Source organism: Paramisgurnus dabryanus, chromosome 4 (genome assembly GCF_030506205.2).
Source record: "Paramisgurnus dabryanus chromosome 4, PD_genome_1.1, whole genome shotgun sequence".
NCBI classification, from domain to species: domain Eukaryota; kingdom Metazoa; phylum Chordata; class Actinopteri; order Cypriniformes; family Cobitidae; genus Paramisgurnus; species Paramisgurnus dabryanus.
Window position 1 is genome coordinate 26,335,463 of NC_133340.1, and position 21,838 is coordinate 26,357,300.

A 21,838-nucleotide genomic window follows, 5' to 3' on the forward strand; every position below is an offset into this window, starting at 1 on the left:
AAATTCTTAAACCAGATGTATTTTCTTGATGAGCAAAATTACCTAAAAAATAAGTCTAGTTTTTAGACAAAAAAATAAACAATTTAATAACATTTGGGCTTAAAACAAGCAAAAATATCTGCCAATAGGGTATTAAAATAAAGCAATAAACCCCGAGAAGCAGTGGGTTACCAGTGCATTTTATAACAGCTAAGGGGCGTTGTTAGGCACGACGCGAAGCGGAGTGCCTAAACCCCCTTAGCTGTTATAAAATGCACTGGTAACCCAACGCTTCGAGGGGTTTATTGCGTTTATAAAACGGTTACTTCATATGCATAACGTTAGCGGGATTTTATAAAATAAAACCCCAAAAAGTTGTAATTATATTAGTACAAATATTACTCTTCCGCCAAACAAAGTAGTTCCTCAGAATCAAGTGTGACTGAAACAGAGCGCAGTTCCCAACCAACACAGACACAGCAAAGACACAATGAAAATATGATTTAAGACTGTGGTGTTTATTTTATAAATCACCATTCATCTAATTTATACATTAACATTTATATCGTGCAACTGTTGAAGTGATGATCAAATATGTTTGGAAGCATGCTGAACTCTTTCCCCGTTTTTTTTTAAAGTTGCCACCCAGTTTTAGTTGAATGCCTTCCAGAAAATGATCTTCTTTATATAAACATAAAATATCAAATGAAAGAACAGACCATCCGCTTTGAAACAAAAACAAACAAAAAAACATTTCATCCTACCTTCATTTGATCTCTTATCACCTCTCAAATTTTTTTATTAAAAGCGGAGATAATTCCATTTTTGTGAAGAACTTTAGTAAGAGATCAGATTCAGACGGAGCCATGAACAGTACTACACGGTGTTTTCAGTGAATGCGTCAGTGTTTAAGTTGGGTAAGATCGCCACCCAGTGGATAATAGCGGACGTATGAACTTGAGTTATGAAATCCTCAGACAACGTTTTCTCTTTATCGACGAGATGACTCAACAATATTTATTGACATTCATCTGGATATCGCCATTAATTGTGCAATTGTAGACAAATTAAAAATATGATTTAAGACTGTGGTGTTTATTTTCATAAATCAATACGCAGTCAGTGGCGCAGTGATACTTATGTAATGTGGTCTGAACTGTGAGGTTACCGGTGTATTTTATCACGGCTTAGAACGCGTTTCAACCAATCAGAATGAAGAACCAGAACTGCCCGTTTTATAATTTTGCTTTAATTAACTGTTTAAGAAAAAAGAAAAGTTATTTTATTATACTTATTTTTTTCCTTACCCCATTGGCCGATATTTTGCTTGTTTTAAGCACAAATTCACTTAAATTGTATATTTTTTGTCTATAAACTAGACTTATTTTCTTAGGTCATATTCCTCATCAAGAAAAATCTTAAATTTAATTTTTTTTAGATATTTCTACTGAAAACAAGACAATAATACTAAGTAAGAAAGTCATTTATTTTATGAAGTAAAGAATGTACAAAAGTTTTCAATGGGGTGATATCCTTCAAAAAGTACACTTTTGTACCTAAATGGATCTTTTTGGTACCCATTGGTACCTTAGCGATATATACTTGTATCTCAAAGGTACATATCTGTACCAAAATGGTACATGTTGGACCTTTTTGAAAGGAAAAGTCACAACTAACTTACAATATAAAAGATATCAAGTATATTTTTTTACATTATTTATGATGATTTTATGTGGAAAACAGTCAATTACAAAAATGACTTTAGCTGGGTTTGCAATGGCAGGGTCACATATTAATCACATCTTGTGCTGATCTTGGCTTTATGTACTCAATTTAATTTCCAAAGAAGCCAAACTTCAGGAAAGAGAACCAGCTTCCATGTATTTTAAAACAAGGTCCACGATCATTTTAGTGTGACCTTCATAGTTCTGGTATAGGTATACGCGTGTACTGTGTTGTGAACCTATTTCAATGCCTCTGTGTAATGTAAGCATATAGTAAGGTTGTCATTGAAAAATAGGAAAGTTGTATTGGACTGTTTGCAGATTTTTTTACATATGTCGAAAGGGAAGTTCGCGAGTTGCATTAACATGTAATCAACAGGGTAATATGATAATAAAGCATATTTGGCATGGAATTTTAACTGGAACCCATACCCCCCTCAATATACAGTACCAGCAGAGAGAGGGACAGAGGTGTCACGGGACAGAGGTGAGGGACGGCTATATATACTGTAAAGACCTCTTCGTGTTTATTGTTTGGATTACATAACCATGCTTCTCCTGAACTTACTTAAACTTCATTTATCAAATTCTTGAAGGTACAATCAAAATGGCACTGTAACAGAATTTATACACCAAACAACACAATTGTCTTTTGCCAGCCTGGTCTCACTGTTAGTACGTAGTATTAACACGTAACTTTGAAAAACAAAAAATGTATTTTTTGTACATTTAAATAGATGCTAAAACGTACAATGTAGACGTATTTACAACATTTAAACGTAGCATTATTATGTTTTCACAGCTAAAAAACGTAAAACTTTTACGTATCTTTCATTCCATAAAGATTGCTGAATAATTTCCGTTTAACCATTTTAGCGATATGTTACCACCTTAACCCTACCCCAAACCTTACACTAAACCCAAATCTTACTCTAACCCCAAACCTTACCCTAAACCCAAACTCTTTTTATACAAAATGTTTAAGTACTAAGTGTATTCTTTTTATATTATGCAACGTAAAGGACAGATATTTTTAGGAACATATTAGTAACAATATAGCATTCAAAAGATATTTTAAGGTGCTACCGTCCTACACAAAACAGTTTATTAAAATCATTTAACCTTACTGTTTAAAAAAGCATAACAGACAGACAAGTGTAATCACAACAACTTATTTATTGCGAATATTAAAATCAGTACCAAAAGTAGTTATAATGACGATGTGCTGCAGCCGTGGTCCTCTCTGGAGTATATGAAGTAAAGTAAAAAATATTAAAGTTATTAATCCAAGAGTTTGATCAGCGTTGATCCGGCTTCCCTCTGTCACGGCGCGCTTTTTTAATTTCGAAGGTATCAACGGAAATGGAAATGACGCAAATATGTCACGTGGCACTCAAAGAGCCAATGAGCTTTTGATATCACTGCCGTAAAGCAATGTGTCGTAAAGCTTCTTGAGGCGGGATATTTGAATTCACATAAACGAACGCGCGATCTGACTTTACGGTTGCTGATGAGAACTCGGATCAAGATCGCTGGATAAAGGGCTGGATTTGGATCTGTTCCTCGCAATCGTATGAATTTTAAAGATGTGTATTACAGCAAATGAATAAAAGTAACATCTTTTGTGAATTTATGTTGTATTTTGTTGTAATTATTGCTTAGTAGTAATAATAATGTATTGGATTGAAGACAGCAGGAGAAAACGCGTTTTTGAAACAAACTAAATCTAAATACAGAAATGTTATTTTAAAGTTTTAAAATGTTAAATATTGTGAAATTCTCTGAATTTCATAATCATTTCATTAGGTAAATGGGTAAACTGTCTTCAATAAATAAGTCAGAAAATATGACTAAAAACATGTAATTATTATGAGTAAGAAATGCCAATGCCCACGATTTTAATATTTATGAATAGGAATAACTTATGTACAAATTTGTACGTTTGTAAAGCTGTAAATACGTAAATAATTTACGTATTAGTCCTGTCAAAACGTCGATATTGTACGTTTCAGTGTGTTTTAAACGTAAGTAAATGTAAGTATTGTACAACCACACTGAAATGTAAAAATACACACGTATTCTCATGAGATCACGTTGCTTTTGCTAGTTTCAACCCGGCACAATGATCATTTTTACGTTTAGCGCCACATCGTTTAAATAGCAAATGCAATTTTGCACCCATGGGCGTTCTGGTCTAAAAACGAGGTGTGTTCAGGCGCATTGTTGGCGCGTTGCTATTTTGGGGCAACTAAAATAGACTACACCATTGACCAACTAAAACCTGGTCTAAAGTCAATGGCGCAATATTGTTTTTGTTATTTAATGAGCGCGTTAGTAGGATAATTAGCGCAAATAAACGGGACAACAACGCACGTTTGCTTATCACATGGATGCGCAGCAGCACATAAACATTTTAAAATCTGATCAAAGGGTTAAAATGTGAAAGATTATTATTGAGTCTCTTGGACATAAATGAGGACTGATTACGAGACATTAGAAGGCGTAAAAGAGCAGCCTTACCTGTAGCCTGGTAAGTAATTAAATGTTTTGCTTTAAAGAAATGTAAATATTGCATTTATTATTTTTTTTTTTTTAAATGCAACCGCACGGATTTATTGTATATGATGACTCTGTACCTGTGGATATGAGATTTAAGTAATGCTTTTCAAAACACTCACGGCGCTGTCCGAGTGCTGAAACGTTTCGGCTCTCAACACGTTTGTAAATTCTTTATCTCTTGTTTGTTACAAATATTTTTAGAGTACTGTATAACCTTTTCTTGCATGTTTGTAAAATATTTTTGAGATAACACAGATCATGTAGGCTATCCATTCATTTACAGAAATTAAAAGCCTACTAATTTTACTTCCATGACTGAAAGAAAACGACTTTTAAAGGTTTTAATACCAAAAAATAACAGTTTCAATACAAATGAAAACAACACAATTTTTTTATATAAACCTTAAAGCGCAGCTGGCTTTTAAAGGGATGAGAGCTGAGACTCTCATTGGTTTATTGCATGTTATGCCCAAAACACCCATTACTCATTATGAGAATAGGAACAACCCTTTTAGGTGGTGCGCTTGGTGCACAAACCATTTTTCCCGTTGTTAAATTAGCAAATGTGGCATCGGATATGTCGTTTTGACTATGCGCCAATGCGCTTTGATCGTTAAAAAAGGGCCCCATATGTTTATTTATTATTTCTTCAGAAACATTATCAAATAAAAGAAAAATGATACCAAAATACTATCCATCCAAATCAATGTTATGCATAATAATCACTCAAATTTCAGAACAAACGAACAGACACAAAACAAGACAAAAATCAGTATGGTACAAATCCGTAAATTATTTGAGGTTGAGCAGTTAGCCAGAAATGTGTGAGCAAACATTAAAATCTGCCTTAATGAAATTATTTTGACTTGAAGCTATAAGGCGAATTCTCGGGGGAGTCCTAATGGACTAAATGAATCCAAGCGGGAATTTATTTGGCAGATTTCTACCTCACTAGACTGTAGATATGACTCAGCCGCAGGACGACAGCCCAGACGCTTCCTTCATTCTCTCAAACAGCCAAACAGCAGCTTTCTAGAACCATTATGGGCCGATTTTCTGTATGCTGAGGCAAACTGTACTGGGTAATTTTCTGTGCATTATGCCAGACAAAATACAGAGTGCCAGATGTGGTGTGGCCTCATAGATGGGTGTTTCTTTCAACTGTAAGCACTTTCGACCCTGCAGAGTTTTAGAAAATAAACTCGGGTGAAACACATTTTCCAGACTCATTGCATTCATTCAATACAGTGGGCAAGGGGATATAAATGTACCGGGAATTTTGTGGTTTTTGGTCTTTGTCTGTGAAATTCAGGCCAATAATCTAATTATGAGATAGGAGCGTCAAAGTGTTATTTCAGTTATTGATTTTACTCTTTGACATGATACTCAGTCAGAATTAAAGATATCAAGGGTATATTTTTGCAAAAAAAAAAAAGAAAAATAGTTGGTTCAACTTTAAAAAGTAAGGCAATCTGGTTGCCTTTTGATTTAAATCAACTCAAAAAATATTATTTAATAAATTTGGATCCAAGGCACTTCTTCCTATTCCAAAATATTAAAAGCTTTATTCCAACATGGCTTACTTTAGAAACATTAAATGAAGGACTAAACACTGCACACTGATGCTTTTCGACCATCCAGCCTTCCTCAGAGTGTGTCAGGCACAAAATTAGTCACAGGTTAAATGCTCATTATGGGAGAAACCAAAAAGACCATTACAAGGGGGACCAATAATATCATAAACTACTACAAAGTATAATCAATAATCACATACATCATACAATAATGGTAAAGAAAAGAGAGAAAAAACAATAATCATAATAGTAATAATTATGAAGTTAAACCCAGTTCTTCATTCAACCAAGGAAAAATGTTTAACTGAAAAATCCAAAAAAAGTCTTTGTATTCTATCGCCCTTTCTAACAGATCCAGTAACAATTTCCAAACCATTTTTTTTTATATTTCTAAAGTAATTCATGTTTAAATAAAGGCTTTTTATATTTTGGAACCGGAAGAAGTGCCTTGGATCCTTATTTATTAGATTCAAGTTCAAACCTAACCAAAGAGCACCTTCTGGGACTCTTAAACGGAGGTCCTTTCAGCAAGAAGCGCCCCAAGATTTTCTCCTGAATCAAAAAAATTAGTTGACACAACTTTTGTGGATCAACTAATATGTTTAAGTCAAATCAACTCAGGCAACCAGGTAACTTACTTTTTAAGTTGAACCAACAAATCTTTTGCAGAAAGTTGTTTATATTGTGTAGCATGATTTTAAATCACAAAACATGATTAAGCTGGGTTTTCACAGACTGGGACACATTTTAAAAATGTCATTAACATTTCCACCATACCTCATCATATTATGTTTTGTAATATTTAAGCATTCTGCCTAAAGTGACAATGTAGAAATAGAAAAGATGCCCTACTTTGTCAAATTCAAATTTCATAGCTATCATTTAATGCAGTGGTTTTCAAACTGGGGTCCGGGGCCCCCAGGGGGGCCGCGTGATGGTGCCGGGGGGCCCCATTTTTATGACATTTTATGAAATACATTAATTTATTATGAATTCTGTGTATTTAAACCTAAGGCTACTAACCAAAAGCATTACTTTTTGTATAATTTAATGTTTTTTTTTTTTAAATTAAAATGTTGAGTTTTAGAACAGTTTTTTGTCACAAATTTTCTTTGGGGGGCCGCGAAGGAATGCACCGTGCACAAGGGGGGCCACACGCTGAAAATGTTTGGGAACCACTGATTTAATGTATCATAAATGCTGCACAAATAAAGAAATAAAGCACTTTCTGCATTATGTGACAAAATTACAGTTTCATTGGAAATGACACACAACAAATATATAATCCTCACCAATTTCTTCAATAATACTATCATATTTGGGGGGGGGGGTAATGCTATTTCATGCATTCTGACTTATTAACACACACTGTAAAAAAACTTTGCTGCCTTAAAAATTTTTGTTGAATCAACTCAGATTTACAAGTCATGTCAACAGATATTAGTTGTCACAACTTATAAAATTTATCAGTTATAACAACTCACCTGTAGTTATAACAACTCATCTCTAGTCAAGATAAATAATAGTAAGTTGAAATGACTTGTAAATCCGAGTTGATTCAACTCATGCTTAACAAATTCAAAGTGTCAAAAAAGCAGTTGAGTGTGTAACAGAGTATTTCTTGGCCAAACACACGTTTCTGAATTTTTTTCGAACATGGGAACCCGTTACGTATCATTGACCCCATTTTCCTTTTATGGGCACTTCCCCCAGAAATGCACGCCCATGCGTCAATCAAAGTGAGAACGAGAACGAGGACACTAAAGACTCAACAATAGCATGAAAGAAGAAGTGTGTTTTTGGATGTAAAGAGAAGAAATCCTTGTTCAACTTTCAAGTAAGCCAGCTGGGGTAGCAGCAGAGTTTTTGTTGAAATGGGGCAGTCCCAACTGTATCATGAGTCGCAGGCAGTAAGTAAAACTTCATCAAATGCCTGTTTTGATAATTGGCACAAAACGACACGAACATGTAGTGAATCATAAGTTATCCAAAGATAGTTGGATAATGTTTTATTGTGTGTGTTGCTTGCTCGTGACTCGCTCCTACTGTTGGACACCTCTGGGATTTCGTGCTGTTCCGGAAACATCACTGAAGGCTGATCTGTCTTTTATAGATCTGATAAAACTAAACATTTTGGAGATATGAAGGATGTAATACTACTCTATATGTACTTAAGATTAACATGAGATGAGCAGAAACAGTGTGTGTTATGATTATTACATATAAAGTTATTATAAAATCTATGTGCAAAACGTATAATAAATAATACATGGCTGAAGGTTGTAATTAGATCTTAATATACAAAAAACCTAAACCTATTCACTCGAATAAAATTCAACCTTTGGGACATAAAATGCCAATATAAAGACCCAGTACACTTTAGTTTTACAGTATCATTGATGCAGTTATTTAAACCTTCAAAACAACAAAACAGTCAGAAGTGTCTGAGCAGTGCAGCTACGTCTTGAAAATTCAATGAATTTTACAAGAGAACAGAACAAAGAGGCTTAGCATCAAACACTGAGCAGCTCATTCAGTAACACCCCTGCCGCTTCTGATTGGTTGACTGTGAATCATTGTGAATCTAACCCAAAAGTTGAGTGTTCAAGACGGTTCAAACACAATAAAAAAAGCAAAAACACAGAAAATAGCAGAATTATGTCAATTGGGTGTAAATCTCCATATTTGGCACATAAGTACAAAAGGAGGCGTGGCTTAGCAGTGGGTCACATGAATGGTGGCTCATACTTTCTATAGAGAGGTGTATATGCAGCCCAGTCTCATGAAATTACGTACCTATAGTCACATAATTTTTAAATTATTTTTTGTGTACATTTTGTGGTAAAACGTAATGCTACAACGGACTTCAACTAACCTTGCTTGTATTTCCGAGTACTTTGTGACTTAATAAAACTGGTTCTTTTAAATCCCAAGCACTGCCTGTTCCGCCCACCCAAGAGCTCGCCCAATCACTGCAGAGAAACATTGATTGAATATATTGATTGAAAGCCTATAAACAATTAGACTGTTACCAACACAAACAGCACTCATGCTGCTCTGAAAGACTAACAGAGAAGCACAGCATCTGTGTGGGACTCAAAACGATGTGTTTAGAGCCCATTCGATGTGCATCGATCACTGCTTCATTAAAACTAATGGTACAGGTATGTGCCATAGACCACCATTTAACTACAGCTTTATTTTCTGCTGACTTCAATAGACGGATTCAGGTAAAAAAGATTTTGAAAAGTTTTATGAACTGCACAAAAGTGCTGTGTGAAATAGAATATGGAAATTTGGAGTGATAAATACATTATATATATATTGCGGGCAAGGGCGTAGCCGGCAGGTGAGGGGGGACAAGGATGTACAAGTAAAGCAAAATAAAGTCAACTGTGACATATTAGACCCAACAAATTCTTCATACAGTGGTCTACCAGAAAAACTGATAAAAATGTAGGACCAAACATTATTCAGACATTTTGACCTGACCATGTTTTGATTAAGTGTTTTTTTCTTTAATTCAATTTATACTTTTTTATTTAATGATCAGTAAAAGAAAACAAATAATAAATAATATGTCAAATTATGAGCAATTGTCCAAATAATTATAAAATAACAAGCATACAAATAAACAGTGCTTTTTATGGTTTTTTAGGTTGGTCTGTAGAAACGTAATCAAATTTAAAATAATACTGCATGCATAGTCTTATACTGTATAGTTTAAATTAATTATATTAAACGTTTTTTGAAATTGTAAAAGGTAATCAGTCAAGACAAATGAATGATTTTTTTGTTTGATTAACATCGAAGATCGTTAGAAACAGCGTACTTTAAAGACAGTCACTTTAAAGAGCAACTATCATCCAATTTACAATTTTACATTTCCTTTGGTGTGTAAGTGTGAATTAGTACATGTCCCCCCCCCCCGCGTGATCTACGCCCATGATTGTGGGTCAAGGGACGAATCCAATCGGCTGGGATGTAATTGAATCCAGCATTTACCCTAATTTTTGGGACAAATATTAAAGGATAATTCTGGTATTTAACACTTTGAGTCTCATTTCTGGTTTGTTTTGGATGAACTACAGTGATGGACACAGAAATTTTGACAATGGGTCGTGTCTTGACTTTTTGACTGGTTTAGCAGCGTCTCTTGACTGCTTCAGAATGGAAGTCAATGACCATGCACAAACATGTCATTAAAACAACACTTAACTTTCATTTTCCAAACTGTACTACTCACCGAGTGGTTTGTGGTGTTCGTTGAATGTGAAGAAAGAAGAATTGATCTATTAGCAAATTTCCCATGCATAAGGTTGACAGAACCATAAATCTAGATGTATTGAACATACTTAAAAGAGCACACAGAGAACGCTTCCAGAACTCTTTGACACGCGAATGGCAGCGTTACCCCTACACGTTGCTAAACACATGGCCTAATTTCCACTGCTCTAATTGTGTTTCTGCATGCCCAGCCACACAATTAATGACAACGCCCGGTGCGTTCCTATTACAGTGATTGATGCCTCTGTTGATCTGCCCCCTGCTGGGAATAGCATGTTATTATTCTTGTCTAACAGCGAAAAGTCACTGACCCAGTCGAGCTCTGGCCTATTTCAACCAAGATTCTTTATGATTATTGATGGCTGAAGGAGATGGACTAAAAACAGGTGACATCAGGCAGAAATGGATGCTAGTGAGAAAAGCGAGCTTACATTATTTTTGGGGGACGTATAATGGAATAAGTTGGCCCTCGAACACTATTTTGTATGGAATTCATGTGAAGACATAATTGAAGTGAGATCAAAACAAAGTGGAGATCGGAACGAGTGATTTTGAAAGCGTGGCTCTGGTAAATTAGCAAAACTTGACGTGAAGAGAGACAACTCTGACATTTTCTCATTGGGAAAATATCAGACTTCATTAAGCGTGAGGTTTAGTACCTTGTCAACTTTTAGACCTTTCAAAACAAGTTTGTTTAAAGGTGAAGCGTGTCATGTTTTTCGAGGTTAAAAACTTTCTCCCGTACAAATTTAATATGCAGAGACAACAAAGTTGCAGACACTGTCATCCAAAGCCACTTAAAGTGCATTAAAGCTATACATTTTATCTGTATTTGTGTCCCCTGGGATTCAAACCCACAAGCTTTTGCGATGCTAATGCAACACTGTAAAAATTGCTAATTTTAGTTAATTCAACCTAATATTTTAAGTTTTGCCTTGTGATAAGTTGAAATTACTTATAAAAACACGTTCTTACCCCAGCTTAGACGAATTAATAAATACCTATCTTTTTTTTTATCTTTTTTAACTTTTTCCCCACCATTGACGAAATATCTCTTCAATCTGCAATAACGCTATTATCCACCAGGTGGCGCTCTTCCGCAACGTATAAAAACGTAATCCCCTAGTGTTGCCCTAGGGCAAACAGCTGTATGTCCGTGTATGTTTTAAAGATCGCTCTGCATCTGATCTCTATCAAAAGTCCTTCACAAAAAAATCATTATCTCAGCTTTTTGCTCAAAATTTGTTGTTTTTGATGAAACCTACACATATTTGAGAGGTGATAAAAACAGAACACATGAAGGTAGGATGAAACTGATTTTTTAGTTTGAAAGCAGAGGGTCTGTTCTTTTATTTCATATATTTTATGTTTATATATTTAAAAAGGAGCATTTTCTGGAAGGCATTAAACTTTTGTGAAAATCATGAAAAATTCTGGCGGTGAAAGAGTTAACTTAATCTTTGTACAGAAGCCACCAATCACTTCCATGTTTTCCTTTTTAAAGACTGTTACATGAGTAGTTACACGAGTAAGTATGGTGGCACAAAATAAAATGTGGCGATTTTTAAAGCAGATAAAAAAATCTGAATTATATTATAAGGTGGAAGAGGACTTAGTTTGCAGCACTTCGATGTCGGCGTGAAGTAGCATCATCACTTCTGACTACTCCCCCTCTCGCTTAAACTTGCGTCAATATTACTGCATCTTTAAATAGGGAAAACATGGAAGTGTTTGGTGGCTTCTAAATTCATCGCTGTTTGGATCCTAAGGAATGAATGGGGCTAGGCTAAATGCTAACACATTCAAGAGGCGCTGTACAAAGATTAAGTGCACGCATTGAATAAAGATAGGTATGTATTTATTTGTCTAAGCAGAGGTAAGAACATAGTAAAATATTTAAAAAGGGTGGTGTGTTCCTTTAAGTTAAAGTAATATAAAAATATATGTTGATTTAAAATAATTTTTTTACAGTAAATGCAACAGGACTTCCTTTTGGGCCAAGCAATGCAATCATAACTTTTGTGATTTTCTGGTCAGTGCCACAGAAACTTAACGCAATCTTTAAACCTAAAAACAACTTTGGCCCTTTCACCACATCCTAGCGTGACTTTGGGGCAATATGTCCCATGTTCAAAAACAGTTATCATTTCTGCAGTCTGTCCGGTGGCACAGAAACGACACACAGCTTTTAATCAGTTTAAATCTTAAATCACTCCAGGCCTTTTTCATTTAACACAATCCATCCGAATACATGGGATCAGCTAGCTCATACATCCCTTACTGCCCACTGGCCCACGGGTTCCCTTATAAGCATAGACGTTGACATATTGTGCCGCTGGGTGAGCTCAACCTGTACTCATTCATCAGCCGAATGACATGCTCAATTTTAAAAGCTCCGAGCTGTCACAAAGTCGGCTTCATAGCTTCCCACTTACATCAATAAATCACTAGCTGGAGCAGGGACCCACTGCTGACAGCCGTCGACTGCCAACAGGACGATTCCTGGGCCTTCTAATAGGAGGTGAGGGACACGGGGGAGGGAAGAGCTGATTTTAATAATGTACTTATAATGAAAAAGAAAATATATAGCACGTATTTGCATAACGCCCTGAACACTTGGATCATTTCCATTAAATTGTGATGGAAAGGGGATAGGAAATCCAGGACGAAGAAGATCCAGGGGAAAAAAAGATTGGGGAGAAAAACAATAGTGACTATAAGAAATAAAGTTTATGCCCCTGATATCTTCATTCAACTTTTTGTGAACTTTAACTGTACTGCTGGTTTATAGGTATTGTTTGACTTGTACTGTATTTTTACTTCTGTATATTAAGTGTTAGGTTGGTTATAACAAAGATTTTGAAATGCTAATTTAAAACTATTTTAGGATATCAGGACGAATCATGTACGCATCATGACCAAACTTTTTTGTTTTACTTGTTAATTTAATTTAATTTTACTTATTGATATGTTTTATCATTGTTTAAAATGTAACATAGATAAAAGAAGCAATGCTAATTAAAAAAGTAATATTGAAATATTAAAATTGAGGCTATTTATAGAATGTGCCTTGGCATGCAACTCATACGTGCGGGCAACCTGGTACCCACAGGCACCATATTGGAGACCACTGTTATATACAGTAATAATTATATAGTTGCATTAGTATTATTATAATTCCTAAATTGAGTACTAGAATAAAAAAACATGAGTGGTATTGTGATATATTGTGATATATATGCATATGTCACATCATGTGACCCTGTACCACAAAACAGTTATAAAGGTCAATTTTCCAGCTTTCCATTGATGTATGGTTTATTATGAAAGGATAATATTTGTCCAGGTACAACTACAAGTACAATCTGCACAGTTGAGGGTGCAAAGGCATCAAAATATTGAGAAAATTGCCTTTAAAGTTGTCTGAATGAAGTCCTTAGCTACATTTATAACTTAAAAATTAGTTTTCTTTACCAAGAAAGTGACAAGATGAAAACACTTTTCTGTGACAAACTTTCACATAGCATCTTTAGGTTATAATAACTTTAAAAATTCAAATCCATAATTTGTTTTTCAAAGATTTATTATAAAAACTGATTATTTTTTCCACAAAATGCAATAAATCTATGACAATTTTTTTTATTCTATAAATCTATTGAATCAATATATAAATGTGCATTCATCTTTGCCATGTTATATTCATTTAGTTGACTAGCTAAAAAATAAACATTAATGTCATTAATCAAAAAAACACTTACTTTGTCATATTAAGAACACTGTCATTGCTGCTGTCAACTTTGGAACGTCGTCGCTGAACTTTTTTGACAGCGATCAGCTGTAAAATGTTTTGGTTCTGCTCGATTTTTGTTGGCTTTGCGTAAAATAATGTAAAGTTTTCATAATATCCCCTTAGGTCAATGTGTTAGCATGACAGAAGCTTGATGCCGTCGGGAGACAAGCAACCAGCATTTTCCGTCTCCCGAGTGCCTCTCATGTAAATTATTAGATTTTGATGGCTCACATTTCTTTCCCGTCACAGAAAACCACCACAGGTTTAGCAATGCCATCAAAGTATTATTTTGTTTTTTTGTTGATCACAAAGCAGAAGATAAGGAAAACTCGGATTCCGTGTATTCAACATGCCGCCATTGTTGTTTACAATGCATGGAATGGTGTGCTGTGATTTGTTGAGCGGATTTATTGCATTCTGCTTAAAGGGAGGACTGGCGTTTATTGCGTTTTGGGAAAAAAGATGACAGAATAACACTGCGCATATTGGATTTTGATTAGGGCTGGGCATAGATTAATCTAGATTAATCTCATACAAAATAAAAGTAATTTTTTGCATAATAAATGAGTTTGTAATAGGTGTAAATATTATGTATATTTAAACACACACATACCTATATATACATTTAAGAAATGTTTTATTTAAATATCGTTTTTTTATTTATATATAATTTAAAATATATAAAAATATAAATAAATATATACACACATGTAAATGTTTCTTAAATACATACATGATTGTGTGTGTATTTATATATACATAATAATTACACACAGCACAAACTCAAACTGTTATGCAAAAAAATACTTTTATTTTGTATGAGATTAATCTAGATTAATCTATGCCCAGCTCTAATTTTGATACAATTCTGATACAATACTGATTTTGGCAGTAACTCATTTTTTTTTAAATGGCATTTATCGCATTTTGGAACCAAACTCTTCATATATTTATGGTAGGAAATTTATAAAATATCTTCACTTAACATGATTTTTACTTAATATTCTTATTATTTTGGGCATTAACGAGTATTTGGTATAATACATTGTGATTGCGTGAACACAATATTTTCCACATACCGTAAATTTTTGTAGCTCCAGATTTCACTCTCTTCCTGAAACACACAAATTTGAAAAGTGCTGTGTCCCTGATTGGCCAGCTAATCTGTACGTTGTGATTGGCGACAATAACTTGTCATTGTTTACTTTGGGGTTTGTACCTTTTGCATTTCGTTAACATGTACTAATACACACTTACTGTGGGTTCACACCAGCCACGTTTGAGGCGTCAAATTCACGTCTACCGCGACTAGTTTACCGCTTGAACATTATGGGCCCTATTTTAACGATCTGAAACGCAAGTGCAAAGCGCAAAGCGCATGTGACTTTGTGGGCGGATCTTGGGCACTGTCAACCCTCAACGCTGAAAGGGTTTGGGGCTTTGAAATCGGACCCAAGAAACGCAAGCAATGTCCAACCCCAAAGTACACATAAAAATCAAATTCATATACATTAAGGTTTCTTATGAAAATATGTTAATCGTTATTTGCATGAGAACTTTTTAAAGCAGCCACACAATAAATAAAAACTATCACAACAATGCTCACCACTATGATTCCCCTTATCTCATGTGTTAATATTTTTTATTGTAACAATTTATGATTTGCAAAAATAACTGTTGCATCTGTGTAGATTAGATAAGCAAAGTGTGTGCGCGTTGTGCACGCTATACATTATGGTCAAGCATGCGCCCTTAAAATAGCATAATGAACAACGCGCAACGCGCCACTGACTTTAGACTAGTTTTTTTTTGGTCAGTGGCGCAATTGTTTTTTGAAACTGCAAAATAGCATCAGGGATGGTTTGCGCCGGAACACGCCTCCTTTTTTGCGCTGAACCGCCCAGGGAGCGCAAGTTCATTCCCTACTTTGCCGACGTGCGTCTGCGGAGGGAAAAACCCGCTGTGCGCCGGTGCAAAATACGAATGATACATGCGTCACTGACAAAGTCAATTGCGCTGGGTGCAAGATAGGGCCCTTTGAGTTTACTCGCTTCATTCACACATGAAAGCCACACGTGAAATTCTAGTCATCGAGACATTCACATGGAAATTCGCGTCATGGGAGGGGCTTTTGCGACTCTGCTTGCTTCCTGTAATCCTGTCACTACTAGAGCAAGTTCCTGATCGGTTAACGCGACGCGTTTTTCCGCCAAAGTTCAAATTTTTCAACTCTGCAACGCTCAATTCAGGCCATTCACACAAACTAGACACGCAAATGAGGTGGAATCGCGTCTTCCACACCGCGCTAAACGGGTCTTTTGCGCCACGAGACCTCCAGACACACGTCAACGCGTCTTCACATTGACTTAACATTGAAATCACTCACGTTTGACGCCTCTACCGCGGCTGGTGTGAACGCTGCATAACACACCAAAGGAAATGCAAAAACGTGAATCGGACAATAGGTGCTCTTTAAAAAATAAATATTTTTAAGCCATAAAATTTGTTTTTGGCTATTGCAACAAATATACCCCTGCTACTTATGATTGGTTTTGAAATCACATGGTTTTAGGTCACATATGTATATTATATCATAGCCTAATATCTGAAAACATATGTGATGGGCACTGATAATGCTGCTTTGAAAAATAAGGTGTTGTTTTTCCCCCACAGTCAGGTTACAGGCAGAACAGACAAAAAGTGGAAAGTGTTGTTTGAATCTTAAGCAAGTGTAAAATCCTTCAGGGGATCAGGAGATGTTCAGTGAAGGATTGATAGATTTCAAACACCGTCACATCCTTTATCTGAAAAACGGTGCACAGTCACCTCAGTGCGGCATTTACTTTAGTCTGATTTTAACTAGTTTCCTAAAATAGTATTTTTTTGAGATACAGCTCTTATCATCTGATGTCTGTACTTTCTCATATTGGGAAATCTGGGAGGGACTAAGATCTCTAATGAAGAGGCTGAATCAAATTCCTATACAAAAGATCAAACCCACTGATATAACCAAACGATTATAGAGTATGCAATCTAAATTCTGCTGTGTTATTTTTAACCCAATGCTGGGTAAATATTGGACAGAACACATGTTGGGTTTATAAATAAACATAATAACCCAACATTAAATCAGATTATATTTAATCTACACTGTTAACGATTTCCCTGTATTTTTACAGTACGGTACTGGCAGCACGGTTGCCAGTAAGTTACTGTATTTTGGTTTTACAGTACTGTACTGTAATACCCTTTTACAGTACACAAACTAGTACTGTATAGTTACAAAGCAGTACTGTACTGTAATTTTACAATATTTTATTACAGTAGTCTATTTTTACAGTAATTTACTGTAATGTCTATATTGACCCATAAATACTATTTATTACTTATTACAGTTAATACAATAATATTATATAAAATAGCTAGAGATTTAGGTTTAAATCTATAGTTATTAATATGGTAAAAATGCTAAATTAAAACATAATGAATTAAAAGGCAATCCAAGCAATGTATGTATCAAAATTTTATTTAAAAAAACATTTAATTGAAACAAACATATTTAAAACAAGATTTTAAACAATAATAAACATATAATCAAGTAACATAAAATAAAATCAACAAGTATAAACAAGTTTGGAGACCCCTGCTGTAACATATTTAACTCTGGCAAATAGAACACTGTTCCATAGTTTGAAGTTTTCAGTTTAAAGTCCGTCATCGACTAAAAGGTAACATTTCACTGTGGTAAAAAGAACACTGGCCCATAGTTTTAAATATTCTACTTAAATTTCATTTAACACTAAAAATAAATGCATTAAACTGTGGCAGACAGACCACAGTGGCCTTTACTTTGAAGTCGTCCATTTGAACTCAATCAGGGACTGCATGAAGCTGTTCACATGGGGGTTAATGGCCACAGCTTTTCTCTACACCAAGTTCCTTGTCTTTTTGCTTGCTCCTTGTCTGGATGTGCACTTTTTCCCATCTTTGGAATTAATTCTATCCAGAAACCTGTTAGAAATATCATAAACATTAAGTCAACAAATATAAGATAGAAAAAGATTCTTAAAAAATTAAACTCAGCCTTGAATTTACTCCTATTCTGAAACCTTTTGCTCTTATTCTACTGTTCCACACCTAATTACATAAAAATACAGAAGATTCACTTACCGCTGAACAAACTCTTTTCTCAATGGACAGCATCCACCTGGATCCTGTCATGATTGAATGTCCTGAACAGAAAGTAAAACTGTTACTGATTTGGACACAACTTTTTATTCTGAAAACAAAATCTTTTGTCAATAAAGTCCAGGGACACCTCTGCTAAATAAATACAATTATTAAATTAAATTTCTTATAACCAAAGTCTGAATATTTCTGTTTGTATATTTCTACATGGCAAACTAAGACAATTCTGTACATGGTGTGTATGGTCGTGTTACAGTGTTGTGTGTGGGAATTGTGAATGAGTGTATACATGGGTATTTAAAGAAACTGTAGTGGTAAAGTGCAAACTTACCGAACATAATGTGCTTGGTGTGTGTCTGGTATCACACGTTGTGCCTCCACATCTGCCTTAACTCCTGATAAAGTGCAAGGACACTCATGTAAACTACAAATAAAAAGTCAGCCACATTCCTGTGTAATTTTGCATGTGACGTGAAAGCATTTAATATTGCAGTCGAAAAAATACATGACTTGTAACTGTACATCATGTACTTGCCTGGTGCCTTTAAAGATGATCCATCTTACCCAATCCAGCTTACAAGCAATGGTAAGACTGTAAAAAAGACAAATGTTACAAAATCTGTTAGCCATAGAAATAAGTAGACATTGTGAAGGAAATGGTAAAAGAAAATTTAGTAACACTTTACTATAAGAGTTTATTCCTTAACATTTGGTAATGCCTTAGCTAATATGAACTAACAATGAACAATATATTTTACAACATTAATAATATTTGATAATGTTCATTGTGCAGAGACAAAGTGATTGATTTAAAAATTTATTAAGTGTTTAAATCTAATATCATGCTATGCTAACAAATAAAACATTACTGTAAGTGTTAAGTCAGTTGTAAAACAAATATATAAATATTATATATATATATATATATATATATATATATATATATATATATATATTAGTTGTTATATTATATATTATATCTAAATATCTAAATAAGTCTTTTTTTAATTATAACATCTGGTCTACAGAAAATCTCTGAAAATGTCTCGTTTAGTGCAGAAAATAGCGATTTATAGTGATAAGGTAAAAAGACTGTCCCTTTAATGTTTTACCCGGACCGGCTGCGGTGTAACACGCTATTTCACGCAAAGTTTTTTAACAAGTTAGTAGCTAGCTGCTCACTTTAAAGATAAACATGATCGCCTAAATCTGAGCAATCCTGGTGATGCCAGTTTCCTACACGATGTTATAATGGACTATTTTACATCCAGAGATGAAGGATCAGATGACAGAGACGAGAAGACAAAGGTACGTAAATGCGGAGCCCATTCTCTTTTCGTGCATTGATTTGATGTGTTTTGGAAACTTATATACAGCGTGTAATGCATCTGAAGTGGTGGAAACAATATGCCATAAAAATGTATTGGACAACTTACTGGGAGTGTAAAACGCTTAAGAGAAGATATTCTCTGCTTTTGCGGATATACCGTAATATAATAACAACAACAATACGCGCGGCAATTCCTTTCGTTCATCTGATATTAAGATGAGCCCAGGTCTGAATGATATTTGGTCGAAGTTAAAGCTGCGATGAGTTCGATGTATGTATCCAGTTAAAAATGAGGTTTCTTGTTTTCACTTCTGTGGAGGAGTTCGATATGCTGTGTACGGCGTGTCAAGTCCTGTCTGTTTACAACCACAGCCTTACCAAACAGTTGAACTTAATACTTTTCTCTGACGCTAACTGAACGGATGAAACGCCGAGATAAACGACCGTTATGCTGGGACCGCAAGACCGCGCTGGCGGGTTGTCTTTGTCCATTTCGTTAAAAATAGTTTCATTGTCACCACACTTTCATCACAATATAAACTCACCAAAACCCTCATAATTTAGTTAAAACAACCCTATATTCATTAATAAAGGTGTAAAGCGAGTAAAGGCAGCGGTAGACATCTGTGTGTAACGTTAGCTTACTTTCTGGGGGAGATTGAAACTTTGTTGGCGACCGTTTTTTTCTCTCATTGCACGTTTAAAACAATATTGTGACAAACTATTGACAACATTCTTAAACTAAAAATTAAGTTTTCATGAAACAGAAATATTTCAAACTTACCGAACTGCCAGAAATCAATCGTCCTCCTTCAGCTGCAGCCAGGAGTTGTGCTCTCTCTCCCTCTGTGTGATTTGACTCTGGCGCACTTTCTCTGATTATTGCAAGTACACCTGGCACATTACAGCAATGGCTACAGCAAGGTTACATCAAGACCAAAATATACTGTAAAATTTTCCCGCTCAAACAAACTTACCCAGAATGCATTATGAACTGCAGTACTGTACTGTAATGTATACATACAGTATAGTACTGTGGATTTTTACAGTAATGTACTGCTAAATCTACAGTGACATCTAACAGTGTATATTTAAATCTAGATACATTTAAATACCTTTTGATTCCTGTTACACGGTATTTTAATTCCACAATAACGTAATGCTTTTCCCTGCGGAGAAGGTGGAGTGTGCGGGTTATGAAATTATGGAAACGAGCAACCAAGCGTTATTGTTTCTCTGCCTGACCATTATCATAATTTACTTTTACGCCAGCTAATTGAGTTGAGCTATAAATTCCTGATGCGTTTACGTACGACGCTCTAAATCATCCAGCGTCCTGTGGAGAGCTCGCGATGGCGACAACTGCACTAATCCTTCCTTTCCCCTTGTGAGTTAAGAGCATGTTACCTGATCGTGATCCAATATGCAAATCGTGCATTGATGTTGATTAGGTTTGTGGTTATCTTTGACGCCCAGGCCCCCAAAATTACACCTCTCTAAACCGTCGCTCTCATAAATGTTTGCCAAATTGATTTGCCTTTCAGGTGTTTAAGAAGTAGGAACTGGTGAGATTATGAGGTTGCATTAATACAGTACTGCATGAAAAGCATATGATACAAAACTAACAGAGGAATTTGGGGTACAATATAAAATATTTTGCCGTATGTAAGGTTAATCATAATCATTATGGTCTCTCACACACAAAGTACAAAAATATGCTTTAAATAAATGAGTAATTTCTTCATTTACTAATGTATGCATTAGTATGCTGTTGAAAATGAAATACTGTGATAATGGATTTAGTTTTTTTTTTAGTAAAACGTTAAAAGAAAAAAGCCTAAAGAGATGCCTTAAATCATTTATCTGGGGTTTTGGGCTTCGCTTTGACAGTCACATCAAATATGGTTCAGGGAAGAGCCAGGTAAGATCAGAGAGCATCTTTACATTGCTCAGGGGTAACAGTTGATGCCCTGCAAAAAAATGACTTTCTTACTTAGTATTTTTGTCTTGTTTTCAGTACTAATATCAAAAAATTCTTAAATTAAGATGCATTTTCTTCATGAGCAAAATGACCCAAGAAAATAAGTTTAGTTTTTAGACAAAAAGTACACAATTTAAGTGAATGTGTGCTTAAAACAAACAAAAATATCTGCCAATGGGGTAAGCAAAAAAATCTTGGACATTTTTCTTAAACACTTAATTCAAGAAAAACTCAAGAAAAATTGTAGTTTTTTTTTTTTTTTGCTTGTTTTATGCACAAAATATTTTGCAGTGTGGGGTGAAACTGTCGGCCAAATGAGCCAGTTAGAATATGAAACTAATCGAGAAAATTGATCTGGTTATTAAATGCTCTATCAAAAGAATACAGTCTTTCCTGTCTGACATAAAATTAGTGCTTTTACTTTAA

At 34.9% G+C, this 21,838-nt stretch overlaps 1 protein-coding gene and 1 long non-coding RNA gene across 2 annotated transcripts in view; both read right to left on the reverse strand.

Moving 5' to 3' along the window:
- The window catches only part of sorcs3a (sortilin related VPS10 domain containing receptor 3a), a 184,588-nt gene that overhangs the window by 83,687 nt on the left and 79,063 nt on the right, over positions 1-21,838 (reverse strand). The window lies entirely within an intron of this gene.
- On the reverse strand, positions 17,422-20,409 carry LOC141282032 (uncharacterized). The gene is made up of 5 exons (XR_012336548.1): positions 20,216-20,409; positions 18,637-18,693; positions 18,433-18,496; positions 18,084-18,145; positions 17,422-17,924 (listed from the first exon to the last, which is right to left on the reverse strand). It is a non-coding gene; the product is annotated as an uncharacterized lncRNA (long non-coding RNA).